Below are 13,488 nucleotides of genomic sequence, written 5' to 3'. Positions count from 1 at the left end.
AAAACACACCTTCCTGGCAGGGGAACAGTGCCTGTTCCCCGACCACGTCTCATATAAGAGGGGTGAGGAACACGGAGGAATTGGCTGCCTTAGCCCGGGATTCAGGCACCAGCAGCATTCCAACAGCTTCGGTCCGGAAAGTGCTGTTGGCAGCCTCGCCTCTCCGGGAAGCGTGGTCTCCGGGCGCTCTGCCCCACCATCCCTGGGAGCCTGCCGCGTGCCTACTCTGCAGGACGATGGTTCCCCCACTGCCCCGCTAACCTCGCACGCCTCTGCGGCCCGGTGGGGCTCCAGGCCGTGCACCCACGGCCCGGGAGCACACCGCCTGCCTCTAGAGCTCACATGCCGAGAGGGCGCTGCCGGTACCACTGCCCACCTGCGCTCTGGGAAAAGGCGGGGGTCGCAGGGGCCAGCCCAGCAACCTGTCGAGCGCTAGCGCCCCACCTCGGTGCAGTGCCGGAGGCGTTGCCCACCAGGTTAACGCAGCCGGGAAGGCATTCGCCACGCTTCTCACTCCCGCCTGAGCACTGCCTGCTGGCGAAGACGGCGCCGGCCACACCCACGTGCCGGCTTCCCACGACTCAGCCGGAAAGGAACCAGAAAACCATGGAATCAGTCGGACCAAATCCCGCTCATCTCCCGGGGCCCCCAACTACCTTTGGCAAAGTGTGCCTTCAGACAAAGGCGGCATCCCCAGTGTCGCCGGCCCCTTCTTTCCCAGGTTGGGGCCCCTAACCCCGAGCAGGAATTGGAGGCAATATCCCGGCATCCCCTACCCCACCGAGAACCAAGAAAGCCCCGCAGCCGGAGACCCCATGAGCAATCGGCGCTGGCAGGATCTGGCTGATTGTCCCTGCCCAGATGGGGGCCGTGTCACCTCAAGCCAGCGGAGGAGAGTCGAGACCTCCTCTCATCCCGTACCCCCGTTGGCTAATTCGTACCGACCGCCTCTCATCCTGCCCTCCGCCGTAGGCTAACTACCCCCTACATCCACAAGAGCTCGGCTCCTGTAGGTTAACTTGCACCCAGCTTCAAGGGCACGAGGCTGGCGACTCTTAATGTGCCCTATCCCCTCAAACGACAGGAGAAAAACCCCAACCAGGAACGCACGCTGTCAATCTACCCCCCAAAACTTTGCGGGTCTACCCAGTCTGCAGCCTCTCCAGCTGACAGGTGTGTCCTGCTGCGGGGCCCACACGCGGCGGAATGCAAACTTTGCGAGGGGTGGGGGCTCTTTCCCTTGCTCCCAGTCGCCCTCCAGGCCCTCCGAGCTGATGAGGGAAGGGGAACCCAGGCCCGCGGATATGGCCCCGCCTGCCCGTAGGAACCGGGGCGCCGGTCATCCCGGTGCCTGGGCAGGTGCGAACCAGCGGACGGGCGTGGGGGCGGGAGAGACCCCAGCCCGCCTCGTGCCCCGTACGGTCGGCCGCCTCCTAATCCATTCACAAACCAGGAGCCGCAGGGGAGGAAGGGAGGAGAGGCTGGAGGAAGAAAGGGAGGAGGGGCAGTGGAGAGGGGGCTGCTGGAACCGCAGCCGGGAAGCCCGGAGATGTCGCAGCCCTCAGCCCGCCTCCCCGCGAGGGGCGCGACGGCCGGGGTCGCCGGGAGCCCGAGGGAGCCGGGGTCTGGGAGGGGCTGGTCCGCGGGCTCGGCAAGCGGCACCCCTGGGGCCTCCGCGGGGCCCGCCCCTCCGAGGTGGCCGGCTGGCCCGGCCCGCGCTCACCGTGCCGCCCGCTGCCCGCGCTCCAGTGCTCAGCGGGCCCGCGGCGGCTCCATGCCCTTCCTCCCGCTCCTCGCCGCGCCCCGCTTCCCGGTGCACCGCCACCGCCGCGCGCTCCGACTGACGAGCGCCAGCCGCGCCGAGCCGCCTTTAAGTACCGAGCGCGTCCCCGCCGGGAGAGGCGCCCTCCTCCGGCCCTGGGGCCGGGGAAGTTGAGAAGAGTGGGAGGGCTCCCCCGAGGGCCACCAGGAGCACCCCTTTCCCTCTGAGTAGGAAGGAGCCTACAAGCAGCCCGGCGCTCGGCGGGACGCCCCGGTCCATTGAGACTCGCAGTCCTTGCGCCCTCGGAAGTGGGTTCCCCAAACCCGGCCTACGGACCAGCTCCTCCGCGCTCGCCCCGGGGCCAGCTTGCCCAGGAGAAGGCGGTCATTGTCCCAATCTATAACCTGCAGCGTCAACTCACTATATAATCCGTAGAGACTTCCAAAACTGTTACTCTCCGTTACTCCCTCTCCCTCGCCCCGCTTTCTAAGCCTCAAAACCTACTCACCCTGCAAAGCGGGAGAGCGGATAGAAATCTTCCCCTGACTGCGGCATGTGAAGGGACTGTTCGCTGCTTGGGTACGACCTAAAACCGAGACAGCTGAACCTTCCTGCCGGCAAAAAAAAGAGGCACAGAAGAGAGTAATTGTCAAATATAGAAAGACTGTTCAGAGGAGGTGTTAACAATTGTGACAAGCTTAGCTTTGAATTCCGCAGTGGGGCGCTGATGACTTTAAGGCTATTTGCAATAGCTGCAAATGGTTTTGCAGGAACCTTGGAAGTTACAGTGTCTTAAAGTCAAAATCAAATTCTCCTCCCCCTTTTTTACACCTTTATTTCCGACATCCAGATGACCTTCTTTCCAGTGGTTTCCAGGTCCCTAAACACTGGTGCTAGACTTGGGTGACATGGGGTGCAGTCCAAGAGAGGTGAGGATTTGACAGCAGAGGAAACATTTAGAACCAGCTGAACACACCGAGTTTCCAAATCTTGGGACAACTTGAAATAAATTTTAATTTATAATTAAAGACTTGTTTTTAAAAGACATGTAAAGAATTTACATGTCCTTCAAGCACACCTGAGATTATTTCCATCACTTCTTCCCAAACTGCAACAAATTTATAGAAACCTGAGTTGCCTGGACAAAAACTGTTCCTTTCAGAAGTCTGAGGGGCTCAGGGATTTCCTGCCCACTCTGACTCACTCTGGGCCAATAAACTCCATCTCGGTCACCCAGGCAAGCATAGACCCCTGGCACACCTACCCACCCACTCCAGAATCCCACTGCATTAAGAAATCCAATCATTTCACACTTTGGCTTCAGAGAATCATCATTAATATGCTATATGGTTTAAACACTTCTTTGTATGTTTTTTTTTTGATCCACAGTGGCTATGAGTTTCAAAGTTCAGATGGGCCCTAATAAGAATAACACACAGGTGGAGAGAGAAGCCCTTGGTTAACAAGAAGTCTATGGAGTCAGTTCTGCCACTAGCTGTGTGGCACTAACCTCAGTGTCTTCATCCCAGAAATGGGATTGAGTCTGTACAGCATTCTTACAAAGACTGAAGAGATTGGCTGAGAGTAAGTGCTCAGGAAAAGTTAGCTCCAGTTAACTCAACCAGAAGATGACCATTTGCCAGGGCAATGGCTTCTAAATGCCCATCCCTCCACGATGCGACATGAAGGGACAGGAAGTTCAGAGATCAGAGTCAATGAAAAATGCCCAGTCTCCCAGATGGACTCCCAGAGCCCTGGGTCCCCTCCTCCACAGCCAGGGACATGGCAGAGCAGAGTTGCCAGAGACTGGAGTAGCTATCTGATCCTACCACCACCCAAATCTGCAATCTGCAACATTTTAGATCAGGGACAACAAGAAGGGACATGTGCAGGGACAAAAATGAAAGCAGCAGCCTGGTGGGGAGTGAATACCCCCTCTCCAGGAGGTGTCCCTGTGAGGAGGAAGGCCTAGTGTGGCCAAGTGCACTGTTGTCAAGAGAAGCCAGAAATCCAGATTTTTATGTGAAATCTCCTAATGTTTAAGTGTTGGCAACTAATTCAAATGTTAAAAAAAACACCCCACAGGCCAAGTAAAATGTGTGAGTCATATGCAGCCAACTGGCTGCTTCCAAGTGACCTGTTTAGAAGCTTAAGGAATGAACAGCCAGTTTGGAAAAGATCTCTTCTGCCCTCAGCACAACAGTAACATGACTGGGTGCAAGTTTCCCAGGGCTGTCCAAGATCATCTCATGCCTAGTTCATTTCTAAGGCTCCAACTTCGTCCCACAGGCTTATTGCCCATCTCACTTAGCTGGCTCCAGGGGGGTTTAAAGGTGATGGGTCGGTACAGCACAACCTCTCTCTCTAGTCAGTTAAAACTTCCTAAATGAAGAGGGGTCCAGATGCATCCTCATGAGAACAGCAAACACTCTGTCCATACCAATTGGCTTCGTCCCCTAAATGGCTTCCCCTGAGGAGCAAATTGTCTTTTTCTGATTTGCAGGGCCAGCAATCTGGTGTTATCAGGCAGTTAGGAGAGTCTTTACCTTTGGATCAGTCTATGCCAGGGAGGACTTGCCCATAATTAACACCCAGTTTGCAGTGCCCTATTTGCATTCATCTCTTCAGGGGGAGGGAGGTAGGGGAATCTTTAAGGGGCTGATACAATAAGGCTCAAATTACCAGTGGGGATTTAGAAATAGGACTAATTCTGCACTCAATCACTTAAAAACATGTATTCAGATATTGCTGAATCGGCTTTTACACAGCCTCGCAATTCAACTCAGTAGTAGAAAATTGATGCTGCATTTTAACACTCATTTAACAAATGCTGAAGACCTACTCTGAGGAGAGACTAGTGCTTTGGTACTGGGAAAGCTCAGGCTGGTCCCTACCATCTAGACGGTCATCCATTTTAAGACAAATACACTTGAAAAGTTTAGTCACTGCATAAGGCAGTTTATAATGAAATGTTGATGAGACAACTCTTCAACAAGAGTTTGAAGATTTCAGGAATGAGATCTCTGTGAGCTGGAATGGGCTGGGCAGCTTAGTGGAGAACTGAGCTGACTGCATAGGAAGGCAAGAGAGTTCTAGGTGGGAAGAAGAGCTTAAGAACAGGACCAGGTGGAGGAATGGGTGAGGTGTGTTTTATCTTTTTCTTTTGTTATCATTAATCTACAATTACATGAGCAACATTATGGTTACTAGTTAGTTCATTATGCAAAAGGTATAGGTAGTAATCTTTGCTATTTTATACTGTAAATACATCTTTCATCTTTCCCTTATGGTACTTCCTCTATAGCGCCATAGTATAATTTCTATCACCTATACTTTGATTTAGTAAATGCTTTGGTTTATAGATTTTTTAAATTTTATATTAAATGTTAGTTGGGCTAGCGCTTGTTCAAAGTGAACATATTATTGAGATCTTCTGGCGGGAGGTACATATAACTGTGCTCCCTCATGCATCAAGTCCCCCCATTATCAAGCCCTCATGCATCGACTCCCCCCATCATCCCCCACCACATACCCCATTACAGTCACTGTCCATCTGTGTAGTAAGATGCTATAGAATCACTGCTTGTCTTCTCTGTATATACTGCCTTTCCCGTGTCCCCCACCCAGCTACAGTATGTGTGCTAATCATAATGCCCCATTTTCCCCCTTATCCCTCCCTTCCCACCCACCCTCCCCAGTCCCTCTCCCTTTGGTAATTGTTAGTCCATTCTTGGGTTCTGTGAGTCTACTGCTGTTTTGTTCCTTCAGTTTTGCTTCATTGCTATACTTCATAGATGAGTGAAATCATTTGGTACTTGTCTTTCTCCTCCTGGCTTATTTCACTGAGCATAATAATACCCTCTACCTCCGTCCATGTTGTTGCAAACGGTAGGATTTGTTTTCTTCTTATGGCTGAATAATATTCCATTGTGTATATGTACCACATCTTCTTTATTCATTCATCTACTGATGGACACTTAGGTTGCTTCCATTTCTTGGCTATTGTAAATAGTGCTGTGATAAGCATAGGGGTGCATATGTCTTTTTCAAACTGGGCTGCTGCATTCTTAGGGTAAATTCCTGGGAGTGGAATTCCTGGGTCAAATGGTATTTCTATTTTGAGTTTTTTGAGGAACCTCCATACTGCTTTCCACAACGGTTGAACTAGTTTACATTCCCACCTGCAGTGTAGAAGGGTTCCCCTTTCTCCACATCCTCGCCGGGTGAGGTGTGTTTGTGAAGGACAGCAAAGAGAAGCCTGGATGAAACAAGAAATTTACCCTGGAGAACTTGCAACTGCGCCTACGTAGGAAGTGCCTGATAAACTCTAGCCGCTGAGAGGGAGGGCGCTAGGGACAGATTCTGGAAGGCCTTGAATGACCTAATAAGGCCTTTGGAATTTATCCAGTAGGTGATGGAGAGCTATTGAAGATGTTTGTGCAAGGTAATAAAAGGTTACAAATATTGTGTGGGGATAGCTGATTAGTGATACTTTGGGGTAAGAACTAGGAAGGGGTGAAGGACACCGGAAGAGACAGATAAACCACAGTAAAGGGCCAAGGAGGGACCTCGATGAGAATGGTTGGTGCTGCCTGCAGAGGTGGAGCTGAGAGCCGGCAGTGTTACTATGTTGGGCACAAGTGAGGCTAGAAGTAGAGGAATAACCAAGAGAAAGAGATGTCTAACAGTTTGTAGAGTTGAAAGGGCCTCCCTCATCACAAAGTTTTTAAGGATTGGAGGTAACCGAAGCTGACAGTTCCACAAAGATTTCACCTTTCCACTCATTTTCAAATCTGAACTCTCGAAACGCTCAAGTACCTTGTACCAACAGGAGTCTGCTATTCAATCTCTCCCACCATCAACTGGTGCTTTAAGCTGCGGGACAGTGATGCTGGTAACCAGGTGCTGCCACTCTGCTGGTCTCCCTGCGAGTGACTGGGCAGGGGAGCAGAGGAGGGAGATTCTAGCTCTACAGGCTGCCACCCCTCCTAACCTTACACTTCAGTGCACCTAGATGGCACCCAGCCCCCAGCTTCTAGCTACAGCACAGCAGAAGAGGGATGGCAGCCAAGCTACCAGGGCTCCCCAATGCCTCCGGGCTTCATCCTTTCAGCTTCCCCTGGGCTGATCACAGTCAAAACCTCTTGAAGCTAATGAAGGTGAATATAAACTGGCCTCCAAAGAGTAGCACGTTATGTCGCCCAGCTAACTAAATAGTGCTTTCTCTTCAAGGCAGCTTAATCCGCAGTACTAGTTAATACATAATTCAAAGTGGAAGGTGTGTGCCTTGACTACAGCAAAGTAGCTACTACCAAACAAAGTTATCCTTTCATAACAGTCTCCTCTAACGGACAAGTACTCTGTAATCAGTCCCGTTTCTAGGTGCTATGTTTGAGGAAGCCAGTGGAAGGACTCTTCTGTCCTGCAGTTACATTGGGGAGATTTTAACTCAAGTCTCTGTCTCCTGAGATGGAAGAAACATTTTCATTTCAAATTAAGGGGCCTCTGCTCTGCTGGTGTTGGAGCATTCAGCCCCCACTAAAGGGGCCAGGTTCTTTTATGCTGGCTTGAAGGTCAGGATTACCAGGGCATACCAGAGCAAGAACCGAATAGCAAACTAAACCCAGAGATGCTTTTCTTGGAATCCTGAACAGAAAAAGCTCTCCCCAGCCATCTATCCTTTCTCTGCCTCCCCTAGGTGAATGCAGAAACAAAATCCAGAAGACTTTCAATCATAATTTACCTTACTAGTAGAATATTTTACAGCTACTAAAAATCCATGTTCATGAACACAATGTAGGAATATGAAAAAATGCTTATGATGTAATGTTAAGTAAAAGAAGCAGGATACAAAACTGTCACAGTCAAATGACTATATTTATGTTGTTTTCTTTTAAATTCTATAAATTAAGAAGAGAGAATTTCACTTCTCTCTCAAAAGATCAGGTTTGTTTGGGTGGTGGAGCAATGGATTTTTTTCTCTTTGCCATTTTCTAGTCTCCAAATTTTCTATTTTTTTATCTTCTTTTAACTGGATTCAAAATTTCTATTAAGTATAACAATTTTGTAATGAAAATGTATTTTTAAAAATATGAATTCTGAGTTCACAGAATTTCCTTCTAAGCTGGCTCTGGGTGGGGTACAGTCTGTATCATACATGGGTTCGTGTGAAAAAGGTTCGGAAACCTCAGTCTACTAAGAAAGCAGTAAAGCCGGGAGGGCCAGGATAGAGGGTTAGTGGAAGGCAAAACTCAAGTAATTTGCTTTCTTTAAATCCATCTCACTGTACCTTTGAGAGAATCTAACAGGCCTGGCAGGAGTACATATAGCTGTGCTCCCTCACGCAGCACGTTTGAGTAAAGTATAAAGACTCCTTCCCCTGGCAACACAGCCCCAAACCAGCGCTCATGGCTTGCCCTGCACATCCCAGATGGTTGCAGCCCCCACTCACCCCCTCATCCAGGAGCACCGTGCTCCTGGGAAAGGAAGGGAGGCACACATAAGTGCCTTTCACACACATTTCAGGAGTGCCCTGAAATGATCCCTTTCCTGAAAAAAAACATGTCCAAGAACGATGATGTCACCAGCATTGCATTCCTGCCTGAGGGAGCCCCAGGGACAGGGGCTCTCTGGATGCTGTAAACCTACCTCTGGGCGTGTGCACACCCACATGTGCACACGACTCACTGTACACTGTACACAAAGCCGGCACATGCAGGCCTGCTCACTACACAAGTGCATACACTCTTTCCCAGAACTACACATAACACAATCCCAGTCTACAGTCCTGGTTGCCAGATCAGCAGGAGGGGAACAAATCACTTGAGGTAACCTTGTTCCATATTCATTTGGCTCTTGTTACACCACCATTAACAACAGTTCTTAAATGTGCTGGCACTTCTGCTTCATGTCCTCTTTCCTGATTAAAGATGTCTTGAGTCACTGTCACAGAGGAGGTCCAAAGCTGGATCTTTCATAAAAGCAATCAGAGAAGAGCTGATGCAAGGGGCAGTTTCCATCAGCTCCTTCATGGGAGTGACTGCCCCCAAAGTATGTCCTACTATCAGCAGATCTTTTTTTCAGTTAGGACACCCCCCCTAATACACACATACTCTTTCTTACCAGGTAAGCTAATGCAGTGGTTCTCCCATCTGACTGCTGCACATTAATAGTTTTAAAACCTAGTGAACTCTTTAAAAAACACTAATGCTTGGACCCTATCCCAGATCAATTTAGTCAGAATCATTGGGAGTGAGCCTCAGGCTTGAACTCCATTTTTAATGCCCTAGGTGATTCTATTGCGCATCCAGGGTTGAGAGCACATCCTGACGATTCTCAGCTGAAATTTTCAAGTGCCCTTCTGGCACTGGGAGGATGGCAGAGAGCCAGCCAATCTTGGAGGTGAGCTCCAGAGCGTACCAGTATCTATCCATTTTCCTCTAGCACTTTGCTGGCTATACCCGCTTGAATGAACTGATCTCAAAAACTGAACAATTAAGCAAATGAGCTATCAAGCCCAAAGAAAAAAAAGGAAAAGGAGAAAGGATGCTGATTTGAAATTGGCAGAAGGGACCAGGGAGAAAGACAGAGGATGGGACCAGATGGGCAGGGTCAGTTCCCACATCTCTGCAATGTACCTGGAACTGGATTGATACAATCTTTTCATTGGCAAAGGTGCTGCCTGCTTTTCTCAGGAGAACTGGGGGAAAAACAGCCAGCCCTTGGTAGTGGGAGGACAGAGTTGCCATGAACAACTTGGATTAGCTTTCATTTTCTAAAAGACTGAATTTCTGCACTTCGGGGGGATTTTCTAACCGGAAAGATGGGTTAAGGTAGCGGGTCTGAGCTGTCTCTTTTGGGGCACGGTAGTCCCAAGGCTCTCTCCCCACTGTGGTCCCGGCCTTGACCACAGGGGAATACTCACAGGGCTGATGCTGGAGCCTTGTTCTTTGCAATCTCTGAACAACACTGACACTCACAGTTTGGGGGTGGGTGGGGAGGACTCATACGACCCCCAGTTCTTTGAATCATTAGAACACCATTCCTTTAGAAAAGACAAGACAAATTTCAGGCTGGCCCTTCTCTACGATTAATATGTCCCATAGGTTTTGAAGTTTGAAAGTGGTATGTGGTCTAATAAAGGTGTGTGTTGTATTGGGGAGGGGAGGCTGTTCAAGTTTCAGAGACTCTGGAAGTACAGAGGCGGTGGCTCTGTTCTCCCCAGTGTGATAACTAGAGCCGCGCAGAAAAGATCCACCCAGGCACTGTTCTGAGTGGGCTTCAGCTTTAGGTGAAGATGAAATCTTACATCATTTAATAAATCACTTAAAGGCCAGTCACTTTTCCTATTCTTGGGCAGAGAGGGTGCTCCTGCAGCCCTGCAGCCCCCTACCACCACCCTTCCCCGGGGAGCTGCTCTCACCCTCCGCGTGCTGCATCTCCCAACAGAGGCACATGCTGGCGAACCAGCTAACAGGAAGAACTAGTGAACAGAGCAAGTGACTAGTGTACTTGTGTCTCCCCTTCCCTCTTTCTCTTCCCATTTGCAAGAGCTAACCTCTCTGGACCCCCTTTTCCAGTCTCCATTTTTTCTCTCAGGAACCGGTATGGAATGGAGCTATCAATGTACACGTAAGACCTATAGACACAGAAAACAACAGTTTAAAATGAACCACTGTTATTCTGAAAATGAAATCTGAGAAGTGAAACACTGTTTACAGAGATGAGAGGGTAATACACAAAACAAAGCAAAACAACAAAGGAGACATTTCCAGGCTCTGATTGGAGTTGATGGGAAGACTTGCTGCATTTTCTGCGTAACACATCATGACCTGCTTTCTCTGCTCCCAGGGAGGCAGTCTCAGGTGTCTACCACCTTGGCCACCCCAGGAAGAAGAACAGGCCTTTCAGGAACCAGTTTAAGAAAGCTGTCAAGGTACAGCAGTGGGTGGGCTGGGGAACTTCAGCAAATCTCATCTCTAGCTGCTGGGCAAACAACACGGTCCAACACAAGATATAACAAGTTCTGTGTGTCAGGTTGGCTCTTGGTGTAGGAGGACGCTGTTTGGAGGGAATCAGGGCTGAAGTTTAACTTGACATAAGTGGTCCATTTAAATAGGCAGAGAAACACTTTCTTTATCCTCACTTATGTTAAAAATTTTTTTACCATCTGGAAATAAATCTACTGGGTAGTAGCAAAGCACAGTAGTTAAAAGCCCAGCTTTGAGAGCCCGACTGCCTGGGTCCAAATACTGGTTTGGCTACTTATCACTAGCTATGTAATCTGGGGCAGGTAATTAGCCTCTTGTGTGCCTCAGTTTTCCCATCTGTAAAACAGGGATAAAATAATACCTACTTCACAGGCCCAGTGGGATGACTGAGTGGATTAAAATATGTCAACTGCACAGAAAAGCATAATAAGCTCTTTACAGTGTTAACTGATTATTATGTACACTGATGTGAAGCTATGGCAATCATTCATCCCGGGTTTTATAGGATGAACTCAATACTTTGAGGGGCCACCAGACCCTATGTCCTGAGTCTGGTTTGGGTACCATGGTTATTATCCTGAGGACACAGCAAACCCCATAAGAAGCCATACCCTAATACACACGCAGGACAGTCTCAGAGCTGAGAGTCTAGTAAAAGCCCTTTTTAAGACCTGCAGGGGCTCAGGATTTCTATCTGGGGGGAGTACTTAGAAGCTACTAACTAGTACTTGTAGCCATGATATGGCTGCTGGTGAGCATCCCTGCAGAGTGTGTTATGTCCCTGTTGGTGGTTTTGGTATACAGAAAACTCCAGCCTCTGAAGTTTTTTTGTTTGTTTGGTTTTGTTTTTTAAGTTTAAAGCTTTCTAACCCAGTACTCAAACCTCTCAGGACCTATCCCACAGAAACACTTCAGTATGCAAAGACTTATGCTGAGAATCACTGAGGACTCATTGGAAATTAGAAACAACTCAACTGCCCTTCAGGAGACACAGGCTTAACCCAGCTGGAGCTCACCCACCCCAAGGAAGGCATGCCGTCGTCACAGAGGACAGGGGTTTTTAAGTACTGACAGAAGAGTGTCTCCAAGCATATGTCTAAGAAAAAGATACATGGGATCATTTTAATTTACAGTTAAAATCCCATTTCTGTTTCAGAAAGCAGTAATGCATGTTAGTATTCATTTGGGAAAAGAGTGAAAGGAAAGGAAGTTCTGGAAGGATGTATACCTAAATGTGCATGGTTATTCTGGGGTAGGAGTAGAGGTGAGATGGTGGGAATTTTTCTTTCCTTGTTACAAAGATGTTAAATTTGTTATAATTCATATATTATTAGAAAACACACAGAGAAGCAGCCAGGGCATCCAGATGTGAGGGCTCACCGCTCCTCAGCACTCTGGGAGAGGGCGGAGGGCCAGCACGGGGGTCTTGATAGGTACCCCTCAGTATGTGCCAGTGGAGGTCAAACACACGTACTGGGGCTCAACGTGGACACATGACCTCTTGAGTTTTCTTCCCAAACTGTGCTCTAGTTGAAAGGCTTTTGCTTCTAGACTCCTTTTTTTGGTGGGGAGAAGCTCCATAGTATTCAACAGATATTCAAGAGTCTGGCTGAGATGGAGGAGATCTGGAGCCAAATCCCACCAGAGGGGGATAACAACAGCCTGTCTCCCTACTCCACAATGTTGTGAGAATCAGACAAGCTTATGGATGAAAAACAACTTTCAAAACTAAAGGCAACACCAAGCAACTGGTCTTCCTTTCCTATGCCCAGCAGGTACTGCAGAGGGTCATGGGGCAGGGTTGGGGTGCGGGGAACGCCTGAGCCCTCCTGGCAGCGCAGACCTCCTAAGGCCCTGTGAAGAACTGTGGAGTGGGACAACGGGAATGACTCTTCAGACAACTGTGCACAGCCCCTCTCCAGGGCTGACGGTGAGGGTCTGCACTCCTCTTCTCCTGCCAGCACACTCTGGATGGGCTGAGCCCAGCCTGAGCCCAGCCAGCAGGGACGAGTGCCACAGCCGGGATTCTAAGAAGACAGCTTCCCAACCCCCAGCAGCGACTCAGTTCCCTGAAGTCAGAGGTGCGCACTGCAGTGAGGCTGCTGCATGTGACTGCAGAGCATCTGCCTGCAGAGTGTCTGGCCGCAGAGCTTGCTGGAGGACTCAGCCAGGCCCTCAGAGGTCATGCCTGCTTCTTTCCAGGGGCTCAGGGAAGGAGGCCTCCGTGGTTAGGGAATAGTGGCAAACCCTCGCGGCCCACCCTGGAACTCAGCTTCTGTTTCTGCCCTCTTTGCCCCTGAAATCCCAACTGAGATTTTGATTCCTGTGCAAAAAGACTGCTGAAGCTAATCTGCTTTTGTATAGGTTGGATGAATCATCCCCCAGTTTATTCCTACCAATTGATCACCTCTCAGATGTCTCAGCCACCCCTCCACTGCAGTGAGTTGCTGGTGAGAATCACAGGCAGGTGGCAGGCACAGCTCCATTCACTCACCCCGTCACAAAGGGAGGGACTGAGCGAGGAGGGGCGGGTATGGACGGAGGCAGATCAATACATTTGCTTTCCTCTTTCTTCTTTGGCCAATGAGGAGAAACTGCTGCTACCAGAGAAGGGGGGCTGGTAAAGAGGGACACAAAAAACCTGTGGCTGAGTATGAAGCTCCAATGGGCATAAGCATTTCCTCTTTCACAGCTTTTATCATTGTGGCCTCAAAGCACTTCCACAAACAAGCTGAA

General features: G+C 49.4%; 1 protein-coding gene across 4 annotated transcripts in view; it reads right to left on the bottom strand.

The window, feature by feature from the left end:
* HAS3 (hyaluronan synthase 3) overlaps positions 1-13,488 on the bottom strand; it is a 30,138-nt gene that overhangs the window by 13,982 nt on the left and 2,668 nt on the right. Inside the window, exon 2 of one of the 4 annotated variants that reach the window (XM_037025311.2) lies at positions 2,271-2,373. The exons of 1 other annotated variant lie outside the window; for it this stretch is intronic. The gene's annotated coding sequence lies outside the window, so the exon portion shown is untranslated. 2 more of the 4 variants (XM_073225533.1, XM_037025313.2) reach the window with 2 other exon arrangements.

This window comes from Manis javanica, chromosome 17, assembly GCF_040802235.1.
Source record: "Manis javanica isolate MJ-LG chromosome 17, MJ_LKY, whole genome shotgun sequence".
Lineage (NCBI taxonomy): Eukaryota > Metazoa > Chordata > Mammalia > Pholidota > Manidae > Manis > Manis javanica.
Note: the sequence above shows the minus strand (reverse complement) of the source record. Positions and strands in the feature narration are given on the sequence as shown.